The following is an 18,141-nucleotide window of genomic DNA, read 5'->3' as shown; positions in this document are numbered from 1 at the left end:
GTTCTGCTGTTTGGTCAATTTTCATATTAGCCTTTTATTATACGAGTGGCCCGGTGCACGAAATTTGGGCACATTAAAAGGAAATTAACTAGAGGAAGTATTTTAATATTGCTATTTGCCCTTTCTCTATAATAGAAGTGTGAGAGATGAAAGAAAATGAGTAAAATGTATTTTAAAATAACACATGATTTTATTAATAAATAAACAATAACAAAATGATATAACAACAAACACATGATATGAAAACAAAAAACATGATATTAAAACAACATCGATGCAAACAATGACTGATAAAGTGATTAAACTTATTCTAATATCTCCCTGTATCCCATATTAAGAGTGAAAACACTTTCAGAGTGCTTGACTAATTTCCGTTGGGATGAAGTATTTACAACTTTAATGTCACATGCTCTTCGAACACGAGAGAAAGCAACATATACCTGACCATGTGCGAAAAAGGGTTCCAGTAGGAATATTCCTACTCTTGTTTAGAGCTTGTCCTTGTGATTTATGAATAGTCATCGCAAATGCTGGCATCACAGGAAACTGTCATTGAATTAATTTAAATGGGAGGCCAGTGTCAGATGGGGACAAATCAATTCTTGGAATCAGAACAACCTCTTCCTCTGCAGATCCTGTTAATACTTCAGCTTCGATTATGTTAGGTCATAATCTTTTGATAATAAATCTAGTACCATTACAAAGACCCCATTTACTGTTAAGATTTCTCTATAGCATGATGATTGCACCCACTTTCAATTTTAATTTATGACACGTCATTCCTGAAGGAGTAATACTATTTTCGATGGGAAAATTTTCCTGTTCAGCATCATCTGTGGAATCAATGGAATCATCTCTCAAATATGTGTGAAAATCTCTGAGTATATCCAAAATTTCTTCATTTAATTTTTGAACGTGCTCATTTTTTGGACAAAGAATCACATATTTAATATTATCTATAGATATCCTATCTCCAAAGGTAACCTCAATAATAGATCCATTATAAATCATTTCATGGGAGATTTCAATAATATCCATTCCTAAATGAAAACTGCTATCAAGTTTGCCATTTCCAAGTTTTACTAACCATTCACTATAAGTACAATCCTCTGATCTCATATTTGTTTTAAGAGACCACTTTCTGAAACATCCCCAAACATCACAGTACTTTAAAATCATTTGTACTATGACCGATCGCATAGCATGCGGTACAATACTGAGACATTGTTGAAAATCCCCTCCAAGAAGGAGAACTTTCCCACCAAATGCAACATTCAAATTCATAATTTCTCTTAGTAATCTGTATGGCGTTTATAGCATGACTGGATGTCTTGGTGCATTCATCAATAATAAGAAGCTGGGCCTTTTTAATGGTTTTAGCAACTTCACTTTTATATAGAGTCTAGAAATTGAAGTTTCATTTAATGGAATTGGTAATTTATATTCGCAATGAAAGGTTCTTTCACCAAGAAGTAAATTTTCAGCAATTCTTGTAGATGCTGTGGGTAAAACAATACCACCACGACCTCTGATATAATGTATTAAAACTTTATACAGATATGTTTTTCCACTACCACTTGGACCATCCAAGAAAAAGCATTTGGAGTATACAGTTTGATCTTCGATGGCTGAAGTTATAGTCTGAAAGGCTGCCAACTGTTCATTCAGAGAATTTATCAAAACCTCTGCCTGTTGTTGCTCGTACAATTCATCACTTGTATTTCCATTCATTAATAAAGGATAGTCCGGAAGTTTGAAATGTGAACATTTCATTCCATGCAATGTGAATACCTCCTGAATTTCATTAAGGGCATACATTTCACAGTTTACACAGGCACATTCTCTTCGGTGTAATTTCCAACAGAAATCTTCAATAAAATGAGATTTATTCTCATCCCTTAATTTGTCTGCAGCAGCAGGACATCCAAACATACATATGTATGCAAAAAGTTGCCGTAGTTGTTTGGGCAAATTAAGGATGATTGCATCGTCAATCGTGTCTTTCCAGATAGTGTCGTCAAGTAATAATCCTCGGTGTTTAGCAGCTTCATGAAATGTATCACCTCCTACAGTTCACAGATCATCAAAACTTATCGCACCTTTTACATGCAGAAGCAAAAGTCTAAGGTAATATAGTTCTGGTTCTCTAAAGCTCACAGTAAACAGTCTACTTAATATTTTATTCCCACCTTTTTGGCGTTTTTTCCACAAAGAATTATTAAACACATAATCCTGTGGAATCTTCCAATAATAATAATTGTGTGCATCAAAATCTTCTCTATTCAATAAGAACCAAGCCATCAAAGTAGAGTTATGCCTTTTAGCCCTAACTATAACTTCAGCAAAATCATCAGTATGAAAATACAAATTCTGTTCATTTGGCAAATGAATAGCTAATCTTGTGATTGCATGAGATTGGTGATGCATTCACATTGCAAAAAGTCTCTAAACAGCCTCAGGAGCGCTCACATACCTGGAGTCACTGAAGTCCTGTACTTCATCATGATTGATAGTATTTTTTCAGAAATTTGAATATTTGCACAATCGTGCCCTTTATAAATGTATTTAAATAAATATTTGACACTTTTAATTGATGCACAGATTTCAACGTTTATATGACAGTCATATTTAAGGCACAAATACGGATTATAAGGGACAATCCAAGTGTTATCGACAACTTTATTCCCAATAGATATGATGCTACCAGATCTTCATTTGTAGTTGGGATATCCATTAAATATTTCCAATGGTCACATTTTGAAATTCTTTTGGATATGTGGAACATTTTCCATTTTCCACACATGGACATTTGGATTTTGTATTCCACATGGTCCATGTACCATATTTGATTTTACAATTTGAAAAAGTCAAGGATACTGGTCTTCATCTGGAATTTCTGCCTTAACTAGTATATGATCAATGTCATCTTCTATTCATAATTTGGATTCACTTTCTAATATCAATGATCTGTGAGCACGAGGCAGTCCACGTTTCTGAAATTCAATGACATGAATCTTAACTATTACTTTGCCAAATAAATGGAATTTACATATATCTTTTAAAAGAGCATTAAGCTTCATATTAAAAACTCTGGCTACCAAGTCAGGTCTGTTTTCAACTTTTTGCCAGCGTTGTAAATTGTTTGTAATATCTGCCCATTTGGGGTTGCATGTCATGGTTATGAATAAATCAGGCTTGCCATATTTTGTTACAATTGCCATAGCATCCTGATATCGCTGCTGCATATTCCTGGGACTACTCTCAAAAGATGATGGAAGTATTATCATTTTACCAATTGGCACATTGTCATTTTCAGATCTAGATTTGAGATAATCCATCAAACCACTATATTTTTCAACTTTCAACTTAGATTGGTTTGCTTTGATGAAACTTATCCAATTGGCCTCCATTTTTGAATATGAATCCACAATAAACTGTTGAGTTAATTTTCCTGCATTTAAAATAGGCTTGAACTTGTCCCACACAGAGAGATGAAATTCATAATACTGCATTTGTGTGACTCGTGTCCTTACATTTTGTCTAGTATTATTGTCAATTACACTGTTGTCTCTGAGTCTTAATGCAATATCTGTTCCCCAGCCTTGTTCAACATGTGGAAAAAAGAATAGGATATGTTATTGCATCTAATGTAGGAAACAGGATACTGATTTGTTTCATTTTAGTGGCATTTGGATTACTGGGATCTGGTTTACAATGAATGAGCAAGTCCCTTTCAAAAGGAGGTTCTCCATCTTCGTTTCTGAATATGACAGCAACCTCGGTTACATGGGAAGAATTATATGTACCTGGGTCACTGTTACTATCATATTTAATCGCCATTGTTACTTCCATGGGAGCAATACCTTTTGCTGCTGCTTCAGATTGGGCTTCCTTTTCTACCTCATGTAGCATCTTGTATGAATTTGTTAATTCATTTATTTCATGCATGAGGTTGTTGATGTTGATCATGAGTCTTTCTGAGCAGCCCCGGTTTTCTGGCATTGCTAATCTTTTACTTGCCGCTTTGGCCTTATCCAAAATATAGAGTTGAGCAAACTTCTAAGAAACACCATCCGAAGGATGTAAAGTTCCAGTACGGTGATAAACTTGTCCGTGTATTCTAAAAAAGTATGGCCCATATCCTGATGGCGATGCACTATTTGCACCCATGGAAGCAAAAGCAAAAGAACTATTTATGGAACGAATATTTTCCATGAAATTTTTACTGTCAGAATCTTCTTTTGTCATTAATCTTTTTAAATATGTTGGGTATTCTGGAAAATGTATATCCTTTGGACAGACTTTACCTTTGCTACAATATCGAGTAAATTTCCCATTGGATGGTTTTTTATCAGAGAAATTTAGTGATAGGCAAAATTGACATCTAACAGTCATTCCACCACAACTATGTTTGAGAATTGCATCCTCATGTACTCCATTTTTGCTGAGAAGGAAGTTCCTACCAGTATTTGTAGTACTTGTTGATGACTGTTCTCTAGACATATTTTGTCATCGCCACTGCCTTCTTTAAATTTCAGAGGCACATTGGTCTTTAGACATTCTCTGTTGATGACACCGGCTTTTTTAGGCTTCAGAGTGACGTTTTTCCAATTGCTGGTGCTCAGATATGTTCTTTCACAGGTGCTGCCTTCTTTCAAGATCAGACGCACGTTGCTCTTCAGACATTTTCTGTTGATAACTGTTGGGGTCCAGCCCCAGCAGGTCCAGGGGTTCCCAAAGGTGTGGACGGAGTCGGCGAATAAGGAATGACATGGAGGCAGCTTTCAAATGATCAGCATAGCCAGATTCTCTAGCCAGGTTCTCCAGCCAGGTTCTCTTTTTATTCTCCTGTTACATCTGTATTTATACCATTTGATTTTAATCCTATCCATTCTATTCCAAAGGTTAGGAGGTTTGTTATCTCCATTCCAAGGTCACTACTCTACTGTTCTGTTAAGCTACAAGGAAGTAACTGAAGGAGATTATCCTAAGTAAAGATTATGTAGCTTAAGCGTGATTATGTAGTTAAGGTGATTAACTACCCGCCTGGCACTTAGTTAAGGGGTTTTACTGATTTATTCCCTTCCTTAGTCCTGTTAATCCCTAACTCCAGGGAAAAATCCCCATCTGGGGAAACAATCTTTCTCAGGGAGGTGGCCTTGTTTAGAACACATAGCACTAAGAAGGGGAGCAAACGTATTTAGAACAGTATGCCAGGTCCCTTGAAACATATGCTGTGCAGATGTTTCTTCTCTGCAGCGACTATGTCAAGCAACAAGGATGGACCGGCCTCCAGCAGATAACGCTGGCATCTTTTGGCTGCAGAGCTACATTGTATTGACAGTTGTTCTTTAGACATAGTCCCACCTCCCTGCTGTCACTGTCTGAGATGCAGGTGAATGAGAGTCCTGGTTGTCAGGCCACAGAGAGCTGTCTGACCAACGGCTGATTCTGGCTGATTCTGTGGGGGTGGGACATCCTCCTCCCTGCTGTCAGTGTCCATGGAGGCAATGAGGAAGCAAGCTTTCCACCCTGGTGGACTCTGTGGCCGCTCTTGGCAGCTGGGGCAATGAAGGAAGCCAAGCATCCCGCTCACTCTGGCCAGCTCCATGGCTCCAGCCGGCACCACCATCTTTGTGGCTATGGCAGCGGTTCTCAACCTGTGGGTCGCTACCCCTTTGGGGGTTGAACGACCCTTTCACAGGGGTCGCCTAAGACCATCGGAAAACACATATATAATTACATATTGTTTTTGTGATTAATCACTATGCTTTAATTATGTTCAATTTGTAGCAATGAAAATACATCCTGCATATCAGATATTTACATTACAATTCATAACAGTAGCAAAATTACAGTTATGAAGTAGCAATGAAAATAATTTTATGGTTGGGGGTCACCACAACATGAGGAACTATATTAAAGGGTTATGGCATTAGGAATGTTGAGAACCACTGGGCTATGGGCACCACCATCTTTGCTGTGGAGTGATGGTTAATTTGCATATTACCCTTTTATTAGTATAGACTAGAGGCCCGGTGCACAAAAATTTGTGCACTCAGGGGAGGGGTGGTTCCTCAGCCTGGCCTGTGCCCGGTCGCAGTCTGGGACCCCTCAGGGGATGACCACCTGCTGGCTTAGGCCCGCTCCCCGGGGGATTGGGCCTAAGATGGCAATCAGACATCCCTCAGGCAGCCCGGCAGCCCTCGCGAGATGTCCACTTGCCAGCGGGGAGCAGGCCTTGACTGCAGTTGGACATCCTTAGAGCTGCTGAGGAGGTGGGAGAGGCTTCCACCACCACCGCTGTACTGGCAGCCATCAGCCTGGCTTGTGGCAGAGCAGAGCTCCTCCCATGTGAGAGCGCCCTGACCACCAGAGGGCAGCTCCTGCATTGCGCATCTGCCCCCTGGTGGTCAGTGTGTGTCATAGTGACCAGTCATTCCCAGTCATTCTGCTGTTAGGGTCAGTTTGCATATTACCCTTTTACTATATAGGATAGAGGCCTGGTGCACGGGTGGGGGCTGGCTGGTTTGCCCTGAAGGGTGTCCTGGATCAGGGTGGGGGTCTCGCTGGGGTGCCTGGCCAGCCTGGATGAGGGGCTGATGGCTGTTTCCAGCTGGTCACACCCCCTTCAGGGTGGGGGTCCCCACTGGGGTGCCTGGTCAGTCTGGGTGAGGGGCTGAGGGCCGTTTTCAGGCTGGCGGGTGACTGAAGCTCCCAACCTCTCCTTTTTTTCTTTTTTTTAATTCTGGGATTTATTTACCTTCTATAGCTGTCACTGGAGCTGAGAGCCGGCTTTAGCTCTGAAACCTGGCTCCAGCTCTGAGGGTGCGGCTGGCTGAAAGCAGGTATCTGGGTTTGTTTAGATTCTATAATTGAAACATTGTTGCCATCACTGCCGCTCTATACTCTGAGGCCGAAGCTGGCTGAAAGCAGGTATCTGGAGCTTGTTTAGCTTCTATAATTGCAACTTTGTTGCTTAGAGTGCAGCTTAGAGCTGGGCTGAGGCAGGCGGGGAACGTTGGCTTCCTCTGTCACTGGAGCAAGCAAGCCTCATGTTCGCTTCAGCTGCCTGGCTGCTGGCCGCCATCTTGGTTGGCAGTTAATTTGCATATCTTGCTGATTAGCCAATGGGCAGTGTAGCGAAGTTACGGTTAATTACCATGTTTCTCTATTATTAGATAGGATAGGATGCATATATACAAGTCCTTTGGTTGATCTCTTACTGTCAGGGCTGACCAGCAGACTCTGAGTGATGGATGAACAGGTTATTTTGACATACGTTTCTGTGAAAGGGGCTAAGGGGCTAGTTTACTTTAGGAGTAAATAGCCCTGGTTGTCTGTCTTGTTAGTTTTTTATTGTGACAACAGTTTGAACTAAAATTAACCTCTAGATACAATCAGCAGGGTAAGTATTTTTGAGAAAGCACATGCTCCTACAAGGTCGGATCTTTAAAGACTAAACATAGAGATTCTAGCAAAACCCCAGGGGATTGGACTTGTTTGGAAAAGTCAAGGTAAGGGCTGCCACTTTCGGCAAGGTCCCCTCAGAGGCCCCAAACCTTTCAGAGAATCCTCCTTACAGATATCCCAACCAAGTCCTGTGCTTCCCAACTTCTCCCCCCTTTTGGTTTTGCTGGCTGTAGAAGATAGAGGGAGGTGGCGAACTTTCTGTTTTGGAAGGTTGGGGTCTGCAAAGTGTGTTCATTGCTTGAGTTTTGATTTTGTAGACTATAAGATAAACAAAGAGAATTATAATGACAGTAATGGTTAGTCCGATTAGGTATCGATTGATTTTAGGAAACTATGTGGTGGAGTTTATTTATTTTAAATGTGTTTTTATTGTATTCTAAATAGTAGCTTGTTTTTTATGTTTATTAATAGTAAATAAGAACTTTTAAATTTGTTTTTGTAACATGTTTTTTTTTAGTAAGGTTATTATGAAAGACTTTTCATAGATGTTTTTAACATTAATTTAATGATGGTGACTATTGTTTCATTTTAAAAAGTGACATACACTGAGTGGCCAGATTATTATGACCACCTGACGTTTGTAGGCAAATTAGCTATAATTTCACACTGAAGTTGCTAGAGGGCCAGACCATTATAAAACATCTAAATAGCACAACATACCTAAATATCATTGCTGATCAAGTTCATCCTACCATGTTGATGGAGTATCCCAATGGAGTTGGCTTCTTCCAACAAGACAATCCACCATGCCACGGTGCTTTTATTGTGCAGGAGTGGTTTCAAGAACATGAGGGAGACTTTACCTTGTTTAGGTGGCCCCCACAATCACCAGATTTTAATCTAATTGAGCATTTGTGGAATGAAGTTAAAAGAGCCATCAGGCAGCTGGTTCCACAACCATCAAATCTCATGGAACTGGACAGTGCTATTCATCAGGCATGGTGTCAGATTCCTCGGATCACCATTCAACATCTTGTGGAGTCAATGCCAAGAAGAATCGCCACAGTATTGAAGGCAAAAGGTGCCCCAACGAAGTACTGATGGGGTGTTCATAATAATCTGGCCATTCAGTGTATATGTGCTTATGTTTTCAATTGTAATTAAGTACTTGTCTGTATGCAATGGCATTTTGTCTTTTTTAAGATATTTAATGGCTGCCTCTATTGCCTGTAGTGTAGTTAATATTTTTTGATTTATGTATTGTTGTATCATGAATTTTTTAGTTATAAGCCATATTTTCTATAAATGTGGCCATCTGTACAGAATTAGAAAGGGCTGCCACAGCGACATTGGCAGTAGTAAGAATAACAACAGTTGAGATAATGGCTGCAATGAGTATTCCCAAAAGTTTTTTGGGCCATAATTAGTTTAATGTCCTTTCTAAGACTTTGATAGCTGATAAGTCTTGCCATTTTCCAGTGAGATTAACAGGTATTAAGATATTTGTTTGTTTTTAAAGTATCATAATAGTGCTGATGTTCAATGAAGTAATATTCTGGGTGGAAATATAGGATGTAAAATAAGTTTCTTCTTCAATCTGTATTAGAAAAGATAAACTATGGTTTATTAGTAGATTGGGGCCCATAACAAAGACATATGGATGAGTGGTGTAAATTAGGCAATTGTCAGTAAGATTATTAGTAAAAAGTTACATTATACTGGCCAGAGGAGTTCTGGTAGTCATTGTGTCATGTCATGATAGGGTTTAATCCAACAAGTCAGAATTCATAGCGGCCCTGTCGGGGTAGAAACATCCTAATATATAAAAACTCAGGGTCTGTAACATCCAAAATGACTTAAGGCTTAACCAACCGGATTGCTGGGTTACTGTGGTGTGCCAGCACTGACTGCCGCGCTGCAGGTGCCCTGACCCAGCACTGACTGCCCAGGAGACTGCGGATCAGGCCCGAACAGAGGCCTGGAGAGAGAAGCAGGGTCTGATCCTTAGCCTTTGTGGCAGTTTTTGATCAGCATTTGCCTCTCTCTTTCGCTCTGGGGCTGGCCAGCAGCTGTGCCTCTCTTTCTCTAGGGCCTCTGCTGGGGCTGCTGATCAGCCCTGCCTCTCTGATCAGGCACGTTGATAGGCCCAGAAATGCTGACTGGCATAGAAACCAACCAATTAGAACCAAATCTGGGTGAAGTGTGAGGAGCCAATGACTGCCTAGGAGGTGGAGCTTTTGATGCTGACTGGCATAGAAACCGACCAATCAGAACCTAATCTGGGTGAACTGCGAAGGCAGAATCTAAAGTGGGGCCTGAGAAGAGGTTTTAAGGGCAATAGCTGTTTGGTGTAAGGTGTAAGAAAGTGGCTCAATTTTTTAATGACTGGTTTGGCAGCGTAGTGCATATGGCTGGCTATCAGTCCAGATATAGGGATTATGTATTTTTGTCTATGAAGAGCATCTCCTTCTGATGAAAAAGTCTTCCCCCCAACCTCCCATTTAAGCAATCCTATCTTATATAATATATCTATACTACTAAAAAAGTAATATGTTAATTAGACCTGGTCAACCAGCCATCTTCCAGATGTTGACTTTCTTCTGGACAAAGCCATGATGGTGGGGGCCGAGGCAGAGGCCGTTAGGGGCGATCAGGCTGGCAGGGGAGGGCAGTTGGGGGCAAAATCAGGTCAGCAGAGGAGGGCAGTTAGGGGCGATCAGACAGGCAGAGGCAGTTAGGGGTGATCAGGCCAGCAGGGGAGAGCAGTTAGAGGTGAGATCATGCCAGCAGGGGAGGGCAATTGGGAGCAAGATCAGGCCGGTAAGGTAGGGCTGTTGGGGGTGAGATCAGGCTGGCAGGGGTGGGCAGTTGGGGCCAACCAGGCTGGTAGGGGAGAGCAGTTGGCGGCAAGATCAGGCCAGCAGGAGAGGGCAGTTAGGGGCGATCTGGCAGGCAGGAAGAGGCAGTTAGAGGCAATCAGGCAAGCAGGCAGGTGAGCGGTTAGAAGCCAGCGGTCCCAGACTGTGAGAGTGATGTTGGACTACCAGTTTAGGCCCAATCCCACAGGCCTAAATCGGCAGTCAGACATACGCCAAGGGGTCCCCGATTGGAGAGGGTGCAGGCTGGGCTGAGGGAACACCCCCCCCCTCGTGCACAAATTTTGTGCACTGGGCCACTAGTTTGTATATATTTTTCCCCATGTTAATAATTTATTGGGTTCTTTTTAGTTATTAGTGTCCATATTTTGTCATAAGACCTGTGGTTTTTGAGTTGGTATTAAAGAAGTAAAGTGGAAAGTGATTATTCAAATTCAAAAAATTAAGGGTAAAGAGTGCTTTGGATAGTATCATAGCTGGGTCCTTTAGTTCCATATTTTTATTTTATTTGTTTTATTGATATGTTTTTAAATGTTTAATGGGTATGTTTTATAATGGTCTGTTTTTGTGGATTGTAAGGGATTTTGGGGGAATGTTGGATGGGTTAAGTTTTATCAAAGGTGGCAAAGGTATGGCTGCTATAAGCAGACCTATTGTTAGTTTTTATTTGGTTAATATAGGTATAATTGGAAATTGGTTTTATGGAATTTATGTAAAGAAATTTATTGTTCTTTATAAAGAATTGTTAAATTTTGGAGGGACAGGTAGGGAGAGATATATATAATTTATTAAATTCTTTTAAAAATGTTTTTTACATTTGAAAAATAAAATGTTTAAGAATTAGTAATATTTTGAATAAAAGTTATAAAAATTCTCCCATTTGACCCCGTGATCCCACTTCAAGGAATATATCCCAAGAAAACAGAAACACCAATCAGAAAGGATATATGCACCCCTATGTTCATAGCAGCACAATTTACCATAGCGAAGATCTGGAAACAGCCTAAGTGCCCATCAGTAGATGAATGGATTAGAAAACTGTGGTACATCTACATGGTGGAATACTATGCTGCTGTAAAAAAGAAGGAATTCTTACCATTTGTAATATCATGGATGGAACTGGAGAGCATTATGCTAAGTGAAATAAGCCAGTCAATGAAGGAAAAATACCACATGATCTCACTCATTCATGGATAATAAAGACCGTTATAAACTGATGAACAAAAATAGATACAGAGGCAGAGCAACCTTGAACAGACTGTCAAACTACAGCGGGAAGGCCGGGGAGGGATGGGGGACAGGAAGGGGGGATAAGAGACCAACCGAAGGACTTGTATGCATGCATATAAGCATAACCAATGGACATAAGACACTGGGGGGTAGGGGAGGCCAGGGGATTGTCAAGGGCGGGGAAAAAAAAAGGGAGATGTATGTAATACTCTTTGTAACACTTTAAGCAATAAAACAATAAAAAAAGTTATAAAAATTATAATTATTTATTTAGTTTTATAATAAATTATTTTTTAAATTTCTTTAGTATTTTTATAAATTTAGATATTTTATAGAGTAATATAAATGATATGAAATTTTGTTTTTTTGTAAAATATAATATTTTATAATATTTTTATAACAATCCTATATAATAAAAGCCTAATATGCAAATTGTCCCCTCAACCAGGAGTTTGACTAGGAATTCGACCACTTGCTATGACGTGCGCTGACTGCCAGGGGGTGGTGCAGAACATGGCAGGCATCGGCGATGCGCTGCGACCTCTCTCCGACTACTTGGGGTCAGGGGTGATGAGGAAGGAGGTGCAGTGAGAATGCAGGGTGTCTGCCAAATCTGCTGTCACTTCCTCTGCTACCCTCTCCTGGGACACCAGGGCTCATGCGCTGGGGAAGCCCCTACACTCAGGTGCCAGGTGCCCGAGAGGAGCCCACCTTGCACCCAGGAGGCCTCTTCCGGGTTAGCTGGGCCACAGCTGCTGGGACCACAGGGGCTGGTTGGGCTCCCCATGGGTTCACGCAGGAGCCGGTCTGCGAGGCCAGCCGGGAGGGAGCACGCTGCCTGCTGGCTTCCGTTCGGTGCTGCTGAGTGGCCCAGAGGCCCACATTGCACCCAGCCCATGGCGTCTGGCTGTGCTCACCACATCTCCACGTGGGGACTTGGGCACAGTGACTCAGGCGGAGGGGGGCATGTGAGGGCCCGGGGATCTAGGTGCTGCCCAGGGCCCAGAGGTCAGCTGGGACCTGCCCTTCCATGCCAGATGCTCATGCTTCGATTGCCAGGCAGGCTTAGGGACCGCACCCATGCACAAATTTTGTGCACCAAGCCTCTAGTTAGTTATAAATGAAAGTATATTAGAATTTATTAATATGTATATATAAATAAAATATAATTATAATTTTTTATTTGATAGAGTTTCTTGTTTATTTTAAGTATAAGTTTTTTTATGAGAGTGAAAACAAATATTTGAGGTATTCTAGAGTTTATTGGAATGATTTAAAATCAATTTTAGGTCAAGAAAAAGTTTTTTAAAATTTAAATTTTGGGAAGGTAGTCAAATATATTAGACTAAAAGATTATGTATTATTATTAAGTAGTATTAAGTTATTTATTTATTTAAAGTAATTAATTTTTTGATTAATATAATATAATTGTTTTAATAATATATATAAAATTTTTGGTTTTTAGGCAAATATAGGAAAATTTTTTTATTTTTTTATTTTTAGAAATGGGTTTATTTTTCCAATGGAAAATATATTTATATTTTAAAGAAATATAATAGAGATAATATGACCTTGATAACTTTAGGAGGCTGAAGAAAGGGTGGGTGTGTATGTGGGGAGATAGTAGATCCTGGGGTTTGTTCCCAGGACTGCAGTAATTTTGGGGACTTTAATGGCTTTAGTGTAAAGTATTATTATTATTATTTTTTTTATAAGGAGAGTGCCCCCCACCACACACACACTTATTGGTAGCTGTCATTTTTGTAGTTATTTAAGGGTAGTTTTGTATTTTTAGCCCTTTAGGATAAATATTTGGGGATTTTTAAATGATCATTTTCCTTTTTTTTCTTTTGAGTAGACCAATAATATGAAATTTTGTATATAAGAAGAGATTTTAAAAATAGAAACTTTTTTTTTTACAGAAAATGAATGAGTATTTATAAAAGAGTGGACTGGGATATTAGTCTTAGAATTTTATTTTACATTAATTTAGTATAGTAAAGAATACTAATTAGTAAATAAGTTATAGCACAGATAGACAAGAATTTCTACTAATTAAGAGTTTTTAGTGGTTGACATCTTGTGGGGAGACCAGGAAGGTCCCCAAGAATAAGAGTTCTTGGCAGTTGCTGGGAAGTTCCTGCAATTCTTGTCAAGTTCAGTCTAAGTAGTTGGGGGCCTTTAGTAAAGTGAAATATGTCTTATCTTTAAATAAAATAAAATAATAAAGACATAAAACAAGAATTAATAGACATATTTTATGAACAACATTTATAGACGTGTATAATCTATAGATAAGACTTAATAAATCAGAGTTCTTTTATGGATTTTTTAGATGTCTTATAGTGCCCGGGACTTATAGTCAGAAGGCAGCCCAGAGGGCTTCCAAGTGGGGTGGCCAGTGAACATTCATAAACAGTCTGTTGTTCATAGATTTTATTACATTCTGTTTTTTATAATAAATGTTGACTGGCGTCTAGAGTTGTTTGGGCTAAAATTTGTCAGTCCCAAGGAGTCATGTGATAATTTTCAGACAAGGAATTAAGGAGTCCTTTTATAAATGGACTGTTAGTTTCATTTTCTTTAATTTTTTTTTTGAATTTTTTTAAATGTATTAAAGGAGAATGGCTTATAAACTTTATTATCTTGTTGATTTTGTATAACTGGCAAGTTAAAAGCTTTTTTTCTAACATGGTTTGTCTGACATAGGACTTTATAACTGAGGATTTAGTTGGTGGACTTTTCCACACTGGAGGCAGAGGATGAGGAAATATTTTCTCCAGCAGCAAGACTTTAGGTATTATAGGCATTACAGGCTCCATTTCAGGAGGAGGGGGCGGTGGTAAATTTTTCTGTCATTTTATAGGCTTTTGATTTTCAATATGAAGTGGGCATAATGCAGTTTGAACAAGAGCCCACATAGTTAATGATGATAAGGGCACTTGTTTTCCCTGGGCCTGATTTCTTTTTAAATTTCTGTCCACTTGTTCCCAGAGATTAAGATCTAGCATACTAGTATTAGGGAACCAAGGATTATAAATCATAACAATTTTAATAAGTTTTTTAGTTGTTTTTCTATAACAGAGGCATCATATGCTTTTAATAACTGTTTCATCTTCCTACATAATAAAAGCATAGTATGAAAATTCTTCCCTTGACAGGGAGTTCGACCAGGGGGTGGGGCCCGCCGGGGGAAGGGAGAGAGTACCCATCCTGCCACTGCCAGCCGCTAGGGATCCTACCAGTGCATGAATTTTGTGCACTGGGTCTTTAGACTATTGATATAAAAGCCTAAGCAACCATTACAACCAAACTACCAGAACAACTGGAACAACCGGACAACCAGCTGGTAGCTATGACACACACTGACAGAGACCTTGCTGCTGGGGCCCTGACAGCCCTGAATCTGGTTCACTCACACCAGGACCCAGACAGGAGGGAAGAGGAAGCCCAATTCCTCATGGAATCAGCATTGCCTTAGCTTGCTGCTGGGGCCAACCTTCTTTGGTCCCTCCCACCAGTAGGCTGGCCCCCCTGATTGGCTATAATCACTGACCAGGCTGAGGAACCCCACGAATTTGTGCATGGGCCTCTAGTTGAGATATATTGTTGCTGTTTTGTGGAGAACTGTTGTCTCATTATGAAACCTTAGTTGAGAAAGAATTCCCTCAAACTTGGAAATTCCAACCAGACTTCAATGACTTACTGCATAGTTACTTTCATTTTCGTCCTCTTCGTTTTCAAGGGTTCTGCCTCATGTCGTTGAGTTCCTGGCCTCCTAACCAGCTGCTGTAGCTGACCAGCAGACCCTGAGTGACGATGAACACATTACTCTGACATACGTTTTTGTGAAAGAGAGGCTAAGGGGATAGTTTACTTTAGGAGTAAATAGCTCTGATTGTCTGTTTGTTCATTTTTTTTTTGTTTGTTTTTTAATCTTGTGGTTAAGGTTTACTTTTCTTTTTCTATCATTGTTTGAAGTATAATATGTCTACTTTTTCTCAATTGACACCCCAGGCCAGTCCCACTCCTGAGGGCAAGTCCCCACTGCCCCAGTGTCTGTGTCCATTGGTTATGCTAATATGCAAGCATACAAGTCCTTTGGTTGATCTCTAACCCCCCCCCCCCACACACACACACACACACATCCCCTGCCATTTGTCTCTGGATCTATTTTTGTTCATCAGTTTATGTTGATCATTATATCCCACATATGAGTGAGATCATGTGGTATTTATCTTTCTCCGACTGGCTTATTTCACTTAGCATAATGTTCTCCAGTTCCATCCATTCTGTTGCAAATGGAAAAAGTTCCTTCTTTTTATAGCAGCATAGTATTCCATTGTGTAGATGTACCACAGTTTTTTAATCCACTCATCTGCTGATGGGCACTTAGCTCTTTTCAAATCTCAGCTATTGTAAATTGTGCTGCTATGAACATAAGGGTGCATATATCCTTTCTGATTGGTGTTTCTTGTTTCTTGGGATATAGTCCTAGAAGTGGGATAACTGGGTCAAATGGGAGTTCCATTTTTAATTTTTTGAGGAAACACCATACTGTTTTCTACAGTGGCTGCACCAGGCTGCATTCCCACCAGCAGTGTACAAGGGTTCCTTTATCTCCACATCCTTGCCAGCACTTGTCATTTGCTGATGATAGGTGTGAGATGGTATCTCATTGTTTTCATTTGCATCTCTCGGTTGATTAGTGACTTTGAGCATGTTTTCATATGTCTCTCAGCCTTCTGTACCAGTATGTCCTCTTTCGAAGTGTCTATTTAGGGCCTTTGCCCATTTTTTGATTGCATTGTTTAACTAACTTTTGTTAAGCTTTGTGAGTTACCTGTAAATTTTGGAGATTAAAACCTTATCTGAAATAGCATTGGCAAATATGTACTCCAATGCAGTGGGTTTTCTTGTTGTTTTGTTGATGCTTTCTTTTGCTGTGCAGAGATTTTTATTTTGATGTAGTCCCATTAATTTATTTTCTCCTTATTCTACATTGGCCTAGGAGCTGTATTGGTAAAGCTATTGCTACAACATATGTCTGATATTTTGCTGCCTCTGGAGTCTTGTAGGATTTTTATGGTTTCCCGTCTTACATTTAAGTCCTTAAGTCATTTTGAGTTTGTTTTTGTGTATGGTGTAAGTTGGTGATCTAGTTTCTTTTTTTGCGTGTATCTGACCAAATTTCCCAGCACCATTTATTGAAGAGACTGTCTCGACTCCATTGTATGTTCTTGCCTCCTTTGTCAAATATTAATTGAGCATAATGACTTGGATCTATTTCTGGGTTCTCTGTATGTTTCATTGGTCTATATGTCTGTTCTTGTGCCAGTACCAAGCAGTGTTGAGAACCATGGCTTGGTAATATAGCTTGATACCTGGTATTGTGGTCCCTCCAACTTTGTTCTTCTTTCTCAGGATGGCTATGACTATTTGGGATCTTTTTTTATTCCAGATGAATTTTTGGAGAGTTTGTTCTAGGTCTTTGAAATATGCCATTGGTATTTTAATAGGGATTACATTGAATCTGTAGATTGCTGTGGGTAGTATGTACATTTTAATGATGTTGATTCTACCATCCATGAACATGGTATGTTCTTCCATTTGTTTACGTCTTCCTCTATCTATTTTTTCAGTGTCCTGTAGTTTTCTGAGTACAGGTTTTTTACCTCCTTAGTTAAGTTTATTCCTAGGTCTCTTAATTTTTTTTGTTGCAATGATAAATGGGATTTTTTTTTTTTAAATTTCTCTTTCTGTGAGTTCATTATTGGTGTATAAAAAGGACATAGATTTCTGGGTGTTAATTTTGTATCCTGCTACATTGCCAAATTCATTTATTAAGTCTAGTGGTTTTTTATGGAGTCTTTAGGGTTTTCTAGGTACAGTATCATGTCATCTGCAAATAAGGACAGTCTTACTTCTTCTTTTCCAATTTGGATGCCTTTTATTTCTTCTTCTTGTCTGATCGCTATGGCTAGCACTTCCAGGACTATATCAAACAGGAGTGGTGAAAGTGAGCAACCCTGTCTTGTTTCTGTTCTTAGGAGAAATGGATTTAGTTTTTGCTCATTGAGTATGATGTTGGCTGTAAGTTTGTCATATAAGGCTTTTATTATGTTGAGGTATGATCCCTCTATTCCTACTTTGCTGAGAGTTTTTATCAAGAAAGGGTTTTGGATATTGTTAAATGCTTTTTCTGCATCAATTGATTTGATTATGTGATTTTTGTCTCTCAATTTGTTTGTGTGATGTATTACATTTATTGATTTGCAGGTATTGTACCAGCCTTGCATCCCCAGGATAAATCCCACTTGGTCATGGTGTATGATCTTTCTGATGTAATGCTGGATACAATTTGCTAGAATTTTGTTGAGGACTTTAGCATCTATATTCATTAAGGATATTGGTCTGTAGTTCTCTTTCTTTGTGGTGTCTTTATCTGGTTCTGGGATTAGGGTAATGTTGGCTTCATAGAAAGAGCTTGGAAGTGTTTCTTCCTCTTGAATTTTTTGTAATAGTCTGAGGAGGATAGGTTTTAGTTCTTCTTTGAATGCTTGGTAGAACTCCCCTGTAAAGCCATCCAGACCATGGCTTTTTCTTGATGGAAGATTTTTTG

The sequence above is a fragment of the Myotis myotis genome, unplaced genomic scaffold, assembly GCF_014108235.1.
Source record: "Myotis myotis isolate mMyoMyo1 unplaced genomic scaffold, mMyoMyo1.p scaffold_m19_p_3, whole genome shotgun sequence".
NCBI lineage: Eukaryota > Metazoa > Chordata > Mammalia > Chiroptera > Vespertilionidae > Myotis > Myotis myotis.
This window is presented reverse-complemented; position numbering follows the sequence as displayed.